This window comes from Gobio gobio (assembly GCF_949357685.1).
Source record: "Gobio gobio genome assembly, chromosome: 18".
Taxonomy (NCBI): Eukaryota; Metazoa; Chordata; class Actinopteri; order Cypriniformes; family Gobionidae; genus Gobio; species Gobio gobio.
The window spans coordinates 38,051,258-38,064,036 of record NC_137111.1 but is presented as its reverse complement, the minus strand read 5'-3'; the positions used below and the strand labels follow the sequence as shown (position 1 = coordinate 38,064,036).

General features: G+C 38.2%; 1 protein-coding gene across 2 annotated transcripts in view; it reads right to left on the bottom strand.

Annotated features, from left to right (window-relative positions):
- Positions 1 to 12,779, bottom strand: part of lzts2a (leucine zipper, putative tumor suppressor 2a) — an 84,309-nt gene that overhangs the window by 46,685 nt on the left and 24,845 nt on the right. For both annotated transcript variants that reach the window (XM_079842661.1, XM_079842662.1), the window contains one exon: positions 808 to 923. The gene's annotated coding sequence lies outside the window, so the exon portion shown is untranslated. The remainder of the gene's footprint in view (positions 1 to 807; positions 924 to 12,779) is intronic.

Genomic DNA, 12,779 nt, shown 5'->3' with positions numbered 1-12,779 from the left:
GCTGTACAATGACATTAAGTGTACATTTAGATCTATTACAATAATTCAACTTTTTTTCTGTATTTTACCATATTTTTACATCATTACGATTATTTTATACAGAGCAGATATTGTGACGATGAATTATGAATTCCTTTCCAGGACTTAATTTGTGGTTTTTGTGGTAATTACGTTGTAAAATCGTGGTCACAATTGAACTAAAACGAGGAAACAAACTGTTGCTGACTAATTCGCCAGATTGTACTAATTCATTCCTCCATTTTAATTTAGTTCAATCATGGCCACAACTAAAACGAGGGATAAATTGTGGGCTATATTGTACTAATTAATTCCCTTGTTTTAACATGGCCACAATTTAACCAAAACGAGGGAGCAAATTAAGAAACAAATTAACATGAGTAGTATTTGATATACATGCAACATTCCAAGGAGATTTCTTTGTAGGCGGGGCTACCCAGTATGACTACTGTCAAATGCTATATCATCTAATTAATATTCACGAGGCTGATAAGATTTACAATGCGTTCCTTTCACTTTTCAGATCCGTCAGCCTTGATTTAAGAAAACCTGAGTGCATTTTCATCATGCTTTACAGATCATTAGCTTTTAGTGTCTGAGCCTAATTAAAACTAACACAGTGAGGGGTAAAAGTTGTGACACTGATGGCAGAGTCCATTAAAGCCTGCTTGCTCTGTATGCCTAAGCTAAATGAATGATGGAAATCAATTCCATATGTCATGTCTGTTTCTCCAGTACTGACAGGGAGGAAGGACATAGAGACGTACAGGGACTCATCACATGTCTTACCTTGCACAGAGGCCCAGAGAGCAGCTCCTAAAAGCTGCCGAGATCCAGGACTGATGGAGACTTTACACATCCCCAGAGTCCCACCACAGCGTCCACCTCCACTCACACACACACACCTGCAGGGATAACCACACGTACTGGGGTTAGGTGAAGTTCGGAAACGTGCAAAATAGAGTAGAGCAGTGGAAAATTTCACTATTACTATTAAAAAGTTCCAAACGTCTATTTAAAACAATAAGAGAGTAGAGAATGCCCAGAGAGCCTCAACCATCTCTACAATCAAGACGAAAGAGTTCAAGTATGCATACTGTACGTCACACACCTGCTATGCAGTATTAGTTGCAGGGTGTCAAGGTGAAAAGCCTGTTATTATGTTACCATGAAAGCATGATAAGGTCATGGCTTTCTGAGGGGCCAGAAGTTTTTCTTTCTTTCTCTTTGGGCCTCAGACAGTGAGTTCACATGGGTCTCGATGGACAAGGAGCCAGGAGAGATCATATTTTGCCAGGTACAGTATAATCTGTGAAAGTTTTAAGTTCCTCAAACTAAAATATCTGCTCAGCACATGTCATTTCTGAGTCAAGTGGAAGAGCACACTGCCCCCCACTGGATACCAACCAACATTACCTCTGTGTGAGAAACCATAAAAAACAAGTATAAAACTTAACAGCCATTTTGTCTCAGTACTTTTTCGATATACTGAATTTGGAAGTAAATTAATGAGTTCGTTTCAGTGTCTGTGTGTTTTGGAAAAAATGTCTATGCATATAAGTGCATGAATGAAACACAAAGTTTAATGTAACCTTTTTAAAGTGTGCAAAATCGGAAAGACCATGGTAGACTACAGTTTAAAATTCATCAAAGAATCCTGAAAAAATGCATCACAGTTTGCAAAAAAATATTAAAACAAAAAATCTTACCAACCCAAAACTTGTGAATGGTAGTTTAGTTTACCATACAAACTAAATACATGGTGAGAAAAGATCTTCAAACCTGTTGTGCACTCAAGTACAAAATAAACAAAACCAGTTAAAACAGTAAGACCTGCTCATAATTCATGGGGACATGAGATACTGTATCACCCATAGTCCTCTATAGTTCAATCGGCAGGGACTTTCCTCTCTCCATAACCTTATACACTTACTCAGGAATGCTAGTTACTATTTACTTTGCGTTTAATAAAACCAGTGAAGAATGAAGAGGAGATTAGAGAGGAATGTGTGTGTGGTTATCTTTTCTCTTCAGTTATCAGTCTCATCTATAGTGTGCGCTACCACTTCTAAATTGGGTCACATCTACATGGGCTGCCAGCCACGCATAAACACACACACACACACACACACAAACACGTGGAGAGGAGAGGGGTAACGGAGGTTCACACGTGCCTGATCCTATATGCTTCACAGAAAGGGGGAGTGACTGGGAAAATAAAGGGGGTGAATGGAGGTCTAAGACACAAAGACAGTTAAGTGTAACACACACAACACTACAGTGTTTTGAAAAGTCTTTCTGAGTTCCTCAAAATTTGAGAAAGTACAAGTTACTAACAAAAGTATCTATAAACTACTGAAGAGGGCAGTATCTTATAAGAAATACATTAAACAACTGTGGACACAACAAGCTATGGCCATACTAAAAAAAAAAAGAAAAACTAAAATGCACTACCGTTAAAAATTTGGGGTCGGTAAGATTTTTTTTTTATGTCTTATTTTAAAATGTAATTTATTCCTGTGATGGCAAAGATAAATTTCCAGCATCATTATTCCAGTCTTCAGTGTCGCATGATCCATCAGAAATCCTTCTAATATGTGAACCTGGACCACAAAACCAGTCATAAGGGTCAATTTGAAATAAAGATTTATACATCATCTATAAGCTTTCCATTGATGTATAGAAACAACTATTTGAAAATCTGGAAACTGAGGATGTAGAAAAAAATCTAAATATTGAGAAAATCGCCTAGAAAGTTGTCCAAATGAAGTCCTTAGCAATGCATATTACTACTAATAATACAATATATATAATAGGCAAATTTACAAAATATTTTCAATGAACGTGATCTTTACTTAATATCCTAATGATTTTTGGCATAAAAGAAAAATCGATAATTTGGACCTATACAATGTATTGTTGGCCACAAATACACCTGTGCGAATTATGACTGGTTTTGTGGTCCAGGGTCACACATGCTGATTTGCTGTGCAAGAAACATTTCTTATTATTTTTGAATGTTGAAAACAGTTAATATTTTTGTGGGAAAAGTGATTTCTTTTTTTCAGGATTCTTTGATGAACAGAAAAAAAACAAAAAACACATCAGACTTTTGAACGGTTGTGTATACCTATAATTGATATAATTATATTAAAAACTATTAATGAATAGGAACATATAACAAAATATTTTGCTATATAAAAAAAGACCTAAAAACACCCCTTCTAAGAGACAGTGAGACTTTGAAAACTACTGTCAAACTACAGAAAATTTAGTAGTGCCATAACTTCTACTCCCTAAAACTGTACAGCACACTCTTATGTACAATGGATTAATAATACGTTTCATTCGGACTCATATGCTCCTCCTCTCCCTTATCGGCCACACAGAAACAAAAACATTGGGCAGTAATTAATCACTGAGCCACTGTCTGAAAACTGATACAATATGGCCCATTGATTTTGCCATGACCTCAACTGGCCTGTCTGAGATAACCGTAAGCCTGTTAATTGGCACAGCTCTTTGGTTTCAAGTTGCTGTATTACCATTCAAGCTGATATGTCTTTCATTTCCGTCTGAAAACAGGATCTAGTTCTTGACAATAAAAGCGCGGATTACTTCCAGAACTCAGTGACATACAGATACAGAGGATCAGACAGCAGAACATCTGCCTGACTGGACACAGTTTAAGAGGTCAGACTCTCATCAGAGCTGTGGCGCGACTGTTACAAAGTGCCATGATGTTCATCCCTTGTGAAAAAAAGTGAGCTTGATTGTAATAAATGTGCACTTTAATGTACCTCACAATATTCAAAAAATCTGTACTTGCAGATACTACAATATTAAAGGGTTAGTTCACCCAAAAATGAAAATTCTGTCAGTAATTACTCACCCTCATGTTGTTCCAACCATGTAAGACCTTCGTTCATCTTCGGAACATAATTTAGTATATTTTTGATGAAATTTGAGAGCTGTCTCACTCCTCCATAGGCTTTCAGAGGGAATGAAACTTGATGGCCCAGAATAGTAAGTAAAAACGTAATTTAAGGAGTCCAAATGACTACAGTGGCTCTGTATTAAGTCTATCATGCAACGAAAATACTTTTTGAGCGGAAAAAACAACAAAAATAACGACTTTATACCACTATTATTGTTGTTCAATTTGAGCCTCTGACGAGAGTTCGCGGGAGTGCCACGACGCATGCGCGAGAACTGAGATTAACCCTACTCCGAAACAGTAAGCAGCCAGTAACAAGTAGTAGTAGAAGAAGAACGCCGCAATCTCAGTTCTCGCGCATGCGTCGTGGCACTCCCGCGAACTCTCGTCAGAGGCTCAAATTGAACAACAATAATAGTGGTATAAAGTCGTTATTTTTTCCGCTCAAAAAGTATTTTCGTCGCATGATAGACTTAATACAGAGCCACTGTAGTCATTTGGACTCCTTAAATGACGTTTTTACTTACTATTCTGGGACATCAAGTTTCATTCCCTCTGAAAGCCTATGGAGGAGTGAGACAGCTCTCAGATTTCATCAAAAATATACTAAATTATGTTCCGAAGATGAACGAAGGTCTTACATGGTTGGAACAACATGAGGGTGAGTAATTACTGACAGAATTTTCATTTTTGGGTGAACTAACCCTTTAATGAAAAAAAGGCCACTTAGTGTGCAACAGAAAGTATAGTTTCATGACTGTTCCTTAACACACTACAATTTTTGTCATACTTTAAAGAACACTTATTTTCATGTGTTGACTAACATACTGAAGCACATGTTAAGTACTCGATTATAATTTTTAACTGTAGTGTGTTATTCGTTATTCCATTTAAAGTTAATATTTTAAATGTATTAAAAGTGCAACTTCATCATTACAAATCTGTAATTAAAAATATATTTAAATACAAGACATACAATGTTTAGTTGACCATAAATGCTTGTCAGTACATTCTTTATATACTTTATATACACATTTGAAATAGAACATAATTAATGATTAAATTACATATAAAAATTTACTTAATGAAATTTAGGGTATTACTCACTAAAAATCTAGCTTTCTGCCCTAGTTCATCTGGCACAAGATGCAGATCTCCATTTTCTTCTGTGCTGAATATTAAGTGTTCTACACTTCCTGATTTATGCAAATAGTGTTAACGTATTGCAAATGCACCAGGAGTGCTAGAGCAGATGGTATATTTGAATGGGACATTTTTGTCCTTTTTGGAGCTTGACAGCTACTGGTCACCATCCACTTTAACTATATGTAAAAGAGTGGACATTTTGCTACTGTAGAGAATGTATGAGTTCCATGCACACACACAAAAAATGTGTTTCACTATAAGGTGAGTAAATGATGATGATTTTCAGTTGAAGTCCTGTAAAGGATAACATTCTCCCCATTAACCTTACAGTCTGTGCCTCTTCCTCACCTGTTCCCGTAGGCAACAGTACTGTTAGCTGAGGTAAATGTGTATCTGACCCATTCTGTGCTCAGCGAGAAAAAGAGAGAGCCTGCAGGGTGACAGATGGCGAGGGCCAAGCGTCAGGGACTCGAGGACGGAGTGGCATCAATCCACTTCTCTCCTCCACCTCCACCTCCTCTCTGACCCCATCATCCCTCCTTCCAGACGGGGACGCAGCTCAGTGTCTCTCATCATTTTCCCATCCCTGAGAACCATGCGTATGGATACACAGCAGAACAATACAACGCCAGCCGTGCAACACAATACAGACGCTGATTGACTCCCTCTGAACTTGTAATACATGGACTGGGAGTTATGAGGCACCCACACATGGAGAAAAGCGGCCTGGGGTCACAGACTGGCCTCAATTATTGGTGACCTGAGGGTTTTGAACTTCAATGAGTCCAGACTGCTCTAGTTATAACTTTCAATTCTATGTCTTTAGTTATAGGATATAAAAAGAGGACAAAGATATATAGAGTAAAGAAAAACATGCCACAGTGTTTTATGTCATTATTAATTTAAAATTGTGTAATTATAATAATCTTAAATTCTGATTTTCCCAGGTAATCCCAGGCCACACAGGTTAAATTCTGGCACAATATGCAGATATCCTTCCCTCAATTTAGGATCTCAAGGCCACACCTTCACATTACATGGATATGACATAAACCTAATGTCATAACCTCGATAAAATGAACTTGTGGCCACAAAATATTATGATTTTGCCACGAGTTAATATATTGTATTCCTATGAGCTAATATGTTGTGGGCACAACAAAACTAAGTAAACCGAACGTGTATCGGTGACTTTTTAATGAAATTGTTATGCTTATTATATAATTTTATATTTAATAATTTTGACGCAACTGTATATGTGATAGATACTGAAAGAAATGCGGGTGGTAAAATGTTAATAGAAAGTCTGAAAGAAAAGTAAAGTATGACCAGAACTTGTTTCAGGTATGAGGAAAAACTGCACTGTGGATTTGTGCTGCTATTTATTTCTGTCAGAGAATCTGATTACCGTCCCACTTGCACTGCTTCTGAGCTTTGGGACGGCATTAGCGATTTCATTTTCATAAAACTAACAACTGAGCCACATTTGCTGACCTCTGACTGCAGCCTTGCGATTTGGTTCAGAGATAGGATACTCTCATGAGCTTAAAAGAGCCTGAACTCATCATAATACTGCTCTGCTTCCTGTCTGTATCGTCCTATATTCTCTAATCAAGTCCTCATCTCAAAAGCCGTGTTTCCACCGCAGGAACTTTCCTCAGGAACTAGGGACTTTAGGGGTGGTACTCGGTGTGTTTCGACCGCAGGTCAATCAACAATGGAGTTTAAAAAAAAATCGATCGATGGACCGATGACGAGGTTCAGGCTTTATTAATTTTATTTGCGGAGGACGAAATCCAGTGGGAACTGGAAAGTCGTGTGCAGTCCTACGCCACCGGACTAATCTTCACGGTACTTTAGACCGCGATGAAAACGCAGACAGCAACAGGTCTAAGGGGAAAAAAAGAGTTCCTGGGACAAATTGTTTCGGGTAATTTCGGTGGAAACGTGGCTAAAGTCCTTTCATAAGAGCCCTCTTCTGATCTGAACACAGGTCAGTCAGGTTCAGTGTATCAGTACCAGTGATCCAAGTTCATGAGTTTGATTAACTTTGGTTAAAAGCATCTGTCAACAGTGTAAATGCAGATTCATAATGCAGGCCTACAAATCACACATGAAGGTTTGTCTGGAAACCCAATAGGTTACAACAATATGACAACAACACCGGCTGTGGTAGCACTGTGGGCAACCGGAGTTTGAGTCCAGGCTTTTTCAACATTGATAATAATAAGAAATGTTTCATATTTGCATATTAGAATGATTTCTGAAGGATCATGAAGACTGGTGGACTGGGTAAACCCAGCCTGATCTGCCGGCGATTTGATTTCGCCCTGCAACTCAGTATGAAAACCTGTACATTCATTTCTACTGCTTCTGTTACACTTTTGCGGGAACCAATCACAGACTGGCTTATCCACCTGGCGCGCTATTGGCGGGTTTAACACGATGACGGCTAGACAAGCGATGGGTCGTTGCCCGTTGATCACGCCTCTTGGGGGCGGCAGTGGCTCAGTGGTTCATGTAGGTTGTCAACAAACTGGAAGGTTGGTGGTTCGATCCCCGGTTCCACCTGACCAAGTGTCGAGGTGTCCATGAGCAAGACACCAAACCCCAGCTGCTCCCGACGAGCTGGATGGCGCCTTGCATGGCTGACACCGCCGTCGGTGTGTGAATGAGAGTATGAATGGGTGAATGTGAGGCAAATGTAAAGCGCTTTGGATGGCCGTAGGACGTAGGTCTGTTAAAAGCGCTATATAAATGCAGTCCATTTACCATTTGTGGTCTGATTGGTTGAAGGACTATCCAATTGCATACAGAGTCATTTGAATTATGCCCGTTTATCACGCCTCTTGTGCAGTAGAAAATACATAGCAGACTCCCCAGACCAATGTTCAATCTTAAATTGAGCTTGGTCTGGTGATAAGCAGACAAGAAGACTAGAGTAATGATGCTGAAAATTCAGCTTTGACATCACAGGAATAAATGACATTTTAAAATATAAATCAAGAAGAAAACTGTTAATTTAAAGTAAACTGTAATATTTCAATTGACTATATTTTAGATTAAATAAATGCAGCAGGTTTTAGGGGCCATTTATATAAAATCGTTTTCAACTAAAAATGAAAAAAAAAAATACGTTTTGGTCAATCATTTACACGACAATGGGTGACAATGGCCTGAAAACGGGTTTCAAAGTGGGCATAGGTTTGTTCGACATCGGCTGCGGCTGGTTGCAACCGATTGGCGAGAGTAGCCGCGTGCAGGCGGGGAGGAGCTACAAACGGAGACGTGAAGTCGGACACTTTCTGCTTCCCGCAGTGACGCTCGCGCTGTGTTTGCATACTTCATCACAGCTGAAGTGAAATAAATGCAATATTTGTCAATACACAGATGTGTCATACTTTATGCACTGCTTAATACAGCGTGTGTTTGTACAAGAATAAAAGTTCAACATATAAGCCTATACTATCAATGAAGTGGGGTCTACGTTTTTTTATCAGTTTTATTTTGATAAACATGACAATATAACATCGCGACTAGTGGTGCAACGGATCACAAAACTCACGGTTCGGATCGACTACGGATCATGAGTCACGGATCGGATCATTTTTCGGATCAGAATAAAAGGGGGAGGAGACTATTTTTATTTGCTTTCCATTTATTGCATGAAAACTTTTGGTGTTAACATAACCTGTATGGTTTATAGGTTAACAAGGAACTTTTGGTGTTAACAAAAATAAAATAAATAAATAACCATCTGAATAAATCAAATTTGACTAAAAACAACCTGAGACATGAAAATGGGCCTGAGCTTTTAAGATTAGGATGTCAACATTCTCAGGGGAGAGAGTAGACCTCTCACACTTGTCAGCATTGCAATTCTCTTTGTAGGCCTAAACACAATTTTATAGATATCATGTTTAAACGCACTACAATTAAACAACGTTTTATTGAATTCATTACTTTATATTTATATGGTCTAGTACCTACTTTAGATGTATATTATGTTGCTCATGCAAATTGCAAAACAGACAATAGACTATGTTAAAATAACAAACATTTTAAATTAAAACTTACGCTTTTCTTTCGTTTTTAAATCTTTTTTACTAGAAATCCTGCAGGTCATAAAGAACTTTGTTTTTCCACCTCCAAGAAAGGACAGGTGCTCTCCATTATTTCTCCTTTTTTACTTAAAGGCCGTTTTCCTTGCTTTACTCGAGACAAAAAGCCATGTGTTGACTTTAAAACCGAGTAGACGTTACATTATATGCATCTGTGGTGGAATTACTAGATTTTCGCATCGATACATGTTTGTTTTGATGCGGATGCGATGTCACATTAATTCAGCGCCAGCACATCAAAAATAGACTCTGTGTGGAAACGATCGCAGCACAGCTGTATGACTACGCGCTCCTGGAACGCACTGACGGACCGAAGCCGGGTACGGAAAAAATACACACCGCATACGGAGTAGGCCTATGTGTGAAACGGGCGTCAGCAGGTGCCATGCTCGATGTATGCGCCACTTTAATAAGGCTTTCTCGTGCCACAGTGCCTACATACTGTTACAGTTTTGTCCACACTCTTCTTCCGTCATCATTATATTTTACGGGGAAGACAAAATGCTCCCATACACGCGATTTGAATGATGCGGGAGGCTTTTCAAGTTCTTCTACTTCTCCACTAGCCACTGTTGACTGATTAACATGCCCTGTTCACGTGAACACATGTGTTTCTCTGAAACTCAGCATCGAGTTTAAAGGAACGAGACCACTTAAAAAGCAATATCGGCAGAAAAACTGTCTTTTAGTCTGAGATCGGTAAACAATTCAGATTAATCCACAAGTTAAAAAAAAAGCGCAATAAATCCGCGGGTCACGTGCATGCTGAACCGTGGGTCGTGATCCGTGATCAACTGCGATCCGTTACACCCCTAATCGCGACTACATGAAAGGAGGCTTTACTGTTATAAAAAGCAGATCCGTGAGCATTAGTGGAACTAAAGGTTTTAGAAAATACACATGATCACTGTCATGCAGTGAATCTGGCCAATCATGGAACAGCTGTGTCGTCATCAGAGTCCGTGCAGTCTGGTGCAGCCGCTCTAGAGAAACTGCATCAGCTGTATTAGCCATCTGCTCTTGAATCGCTCTCGCGGTACTTTGATGCCATACATCACTGTCACGTGGCATCGGTGCGGTCTCAAGTTGGACAAAATTTCAAACCGGCACGCACTAGCCTACTTCAAATCAGCCGCCGATCAGTCTGCGCATCACTGCATCAAGTCGAACAAGCCTAATACAGTTATTGTCTCCTAGTAAACTACAAAAACGTGATTTTGTGAAGATGGTGACGTAATGTGCATGCAAATGATGTGCTCAGTCTATAGGCGCATAGGGTTACTTTACAAAGTGACATCGCCAACTACTGGCCTGGCAGCAGAATGCAGTATTTTTAGACATTTTCGAGGATCTGTGTGAACAGGGATCGTTTTGACAACGTTGTCATCTATAGGCGAAAAACGCAGTTGTCATGTAAACATACCCTTAGAAAGAAAGATTTCTTTCAAAAACATTAAAAACTTCTGAATGGTAGTGTCAAAGTTACAATTTATAAGCACAGACCCAATTAATTGAGCATTAAATTTGTCGATTTTGATTGTCTGTTGTATTATTTGATTAATTATTCTATTAAAGCTGTTTAAAAGGGTTAAAAAAATACACCTTTGAAAGTAAATTTTACTCAAAAAACAAAAACACACACATACACAGAAACACATTCATAAGCTTACATTTCTCAACTGAAACTTTGGATTATGACAGCAGCAAGCTGTACTCTTTTCTACAGATGTACTTTAGATTGTCAGTGTCAGTAACCGAACGCTCCTGCAGTGATTAATGTCGTTAATCTCCACGACTGTGTCATTAGGCGGGTGTAATGGGTCTAACAGCAGCGCAGTCATGTCAAAGTCACACAGCGTCTTCAATCATCTCAGAGACGACTCAAGGACATGAGAGCTCAGCTCTGATGTGAGTGATGCTCAGCGCTCAAGCGCACATCTGCCGTTTCTGTGTTTAAGACGCTTACAAACCTCCAATATGACTCTCAATGTCAGGATCCTGACAACTGCACACGTTTTTGCTCACTGCTGTAGATCTGCTGTTATACCTTATTTCCTAATGGACTGGGTGTAGTATTGTGACCATGGAGGCATCCACCAGCATAGCTCACTCTGTCCTTTCATATTCCATATCATCATTGCAGAGACACCTCACATTAAGTCCCGAGACAACTGCGATTTAAGCATGAAGGACGCAGCTGCCTGAGAGAGAGAGTTACATAACAGTCTTATGACACCAACTGAAAGATTTCTCATCTCGGTCCTGCTTACTCAGGACTGTTTGTGATCTCAAAACAACTACAATAAAAATAACTCAGTAATTCGTAATGCAATTCTAACCTTATATCCTGTTTGATAAGTAAAGGCAGTAAATCTAAATCTCTACATTTTCTGTCAGTTCTGGCATTGTTTTCCAGGAAAGTAAAAGCAGCTTTGTTGTCCTAATGCTCTGCTGACTGTCCTAGTTTCCACTATGCTCATTGTGCAAGCACACATACATAAAATATGATTTTGCGCCTTCAATTTATGACAACACTCAAGCTAGAACAACTCCAGAAGGACACAGTTTAGCATTCGCCCTGTGAGGGAAGAATGAGTTAAAAGAGACTCTGTGAAAGGATGGAACAGATCAAATATGTAACAGCAAGAAGAAAAAAAACACTAAGTGATTATGTTTTATGCATCTTGAAGTGCTCATTTCCACAAGCAGCAAAAGGCAAAGACAACAGGACACAAGAGAACAGAAAACATTAATATTATTGATAAAGAAAAGTGTTGACAATATATTACATCGTCAAATATTAGCAGAAATGTTATGTATTTGTACAGCGTCAAAATTTTAGTTACAAATCACAGCATTTAGCCAGTATAATTTTAGTATCATTGAGATCAAATTATAGTTTTTATTAATATTAATAATTATTTTCTATATTTATATTAGTATTTTAGTTTTACTAATTTTGTTTTTGTATTTTTTAATTTTTTGAAATGTCTATATAGATTTTTTTATTTCAATTTTAGTTTTTGTTATTTTAGTATATCAATAAACTAAATTAAAATGGGAAATGTTGCCTTGGCCACTAGCTGAAAAATATGTTTACGTTTTTTTTTTAATATATATAATTGTTTTTCAGTTGATGTTTATTTTATTTCAAGCAACGAAAATATTGTTTATATTTTTAAAACAAAATGTAGTTTTCACATTTAATTATACTAAAAAGAAACTTGAGAAATGGATGAAATCAAGCAAAACTTTTCTCATTAAAGCAACTTTTGTCACAGGGTGTTTTGGTTGTTCATGTTTCATGTTTTTAGTTTATCACGTTCACTGTCCCACAAATACTAGCACCTCTAGATTTTTAAAAGGACTAAGATTCTGAAATGGTAGTAAAAATAGCAGTTCAGCCTCAGACCACCAGAGGGAACACCACTGGGAATGAGAGACTATAACTGTAGAGGCATCTCAGTACAAATTTTTATTAGTGGCAAAGTTTAATTGATAATAACTAGCTGCATCATTCCATCATTTTTTCCACTATGCTACTCAAGAAATTCCTC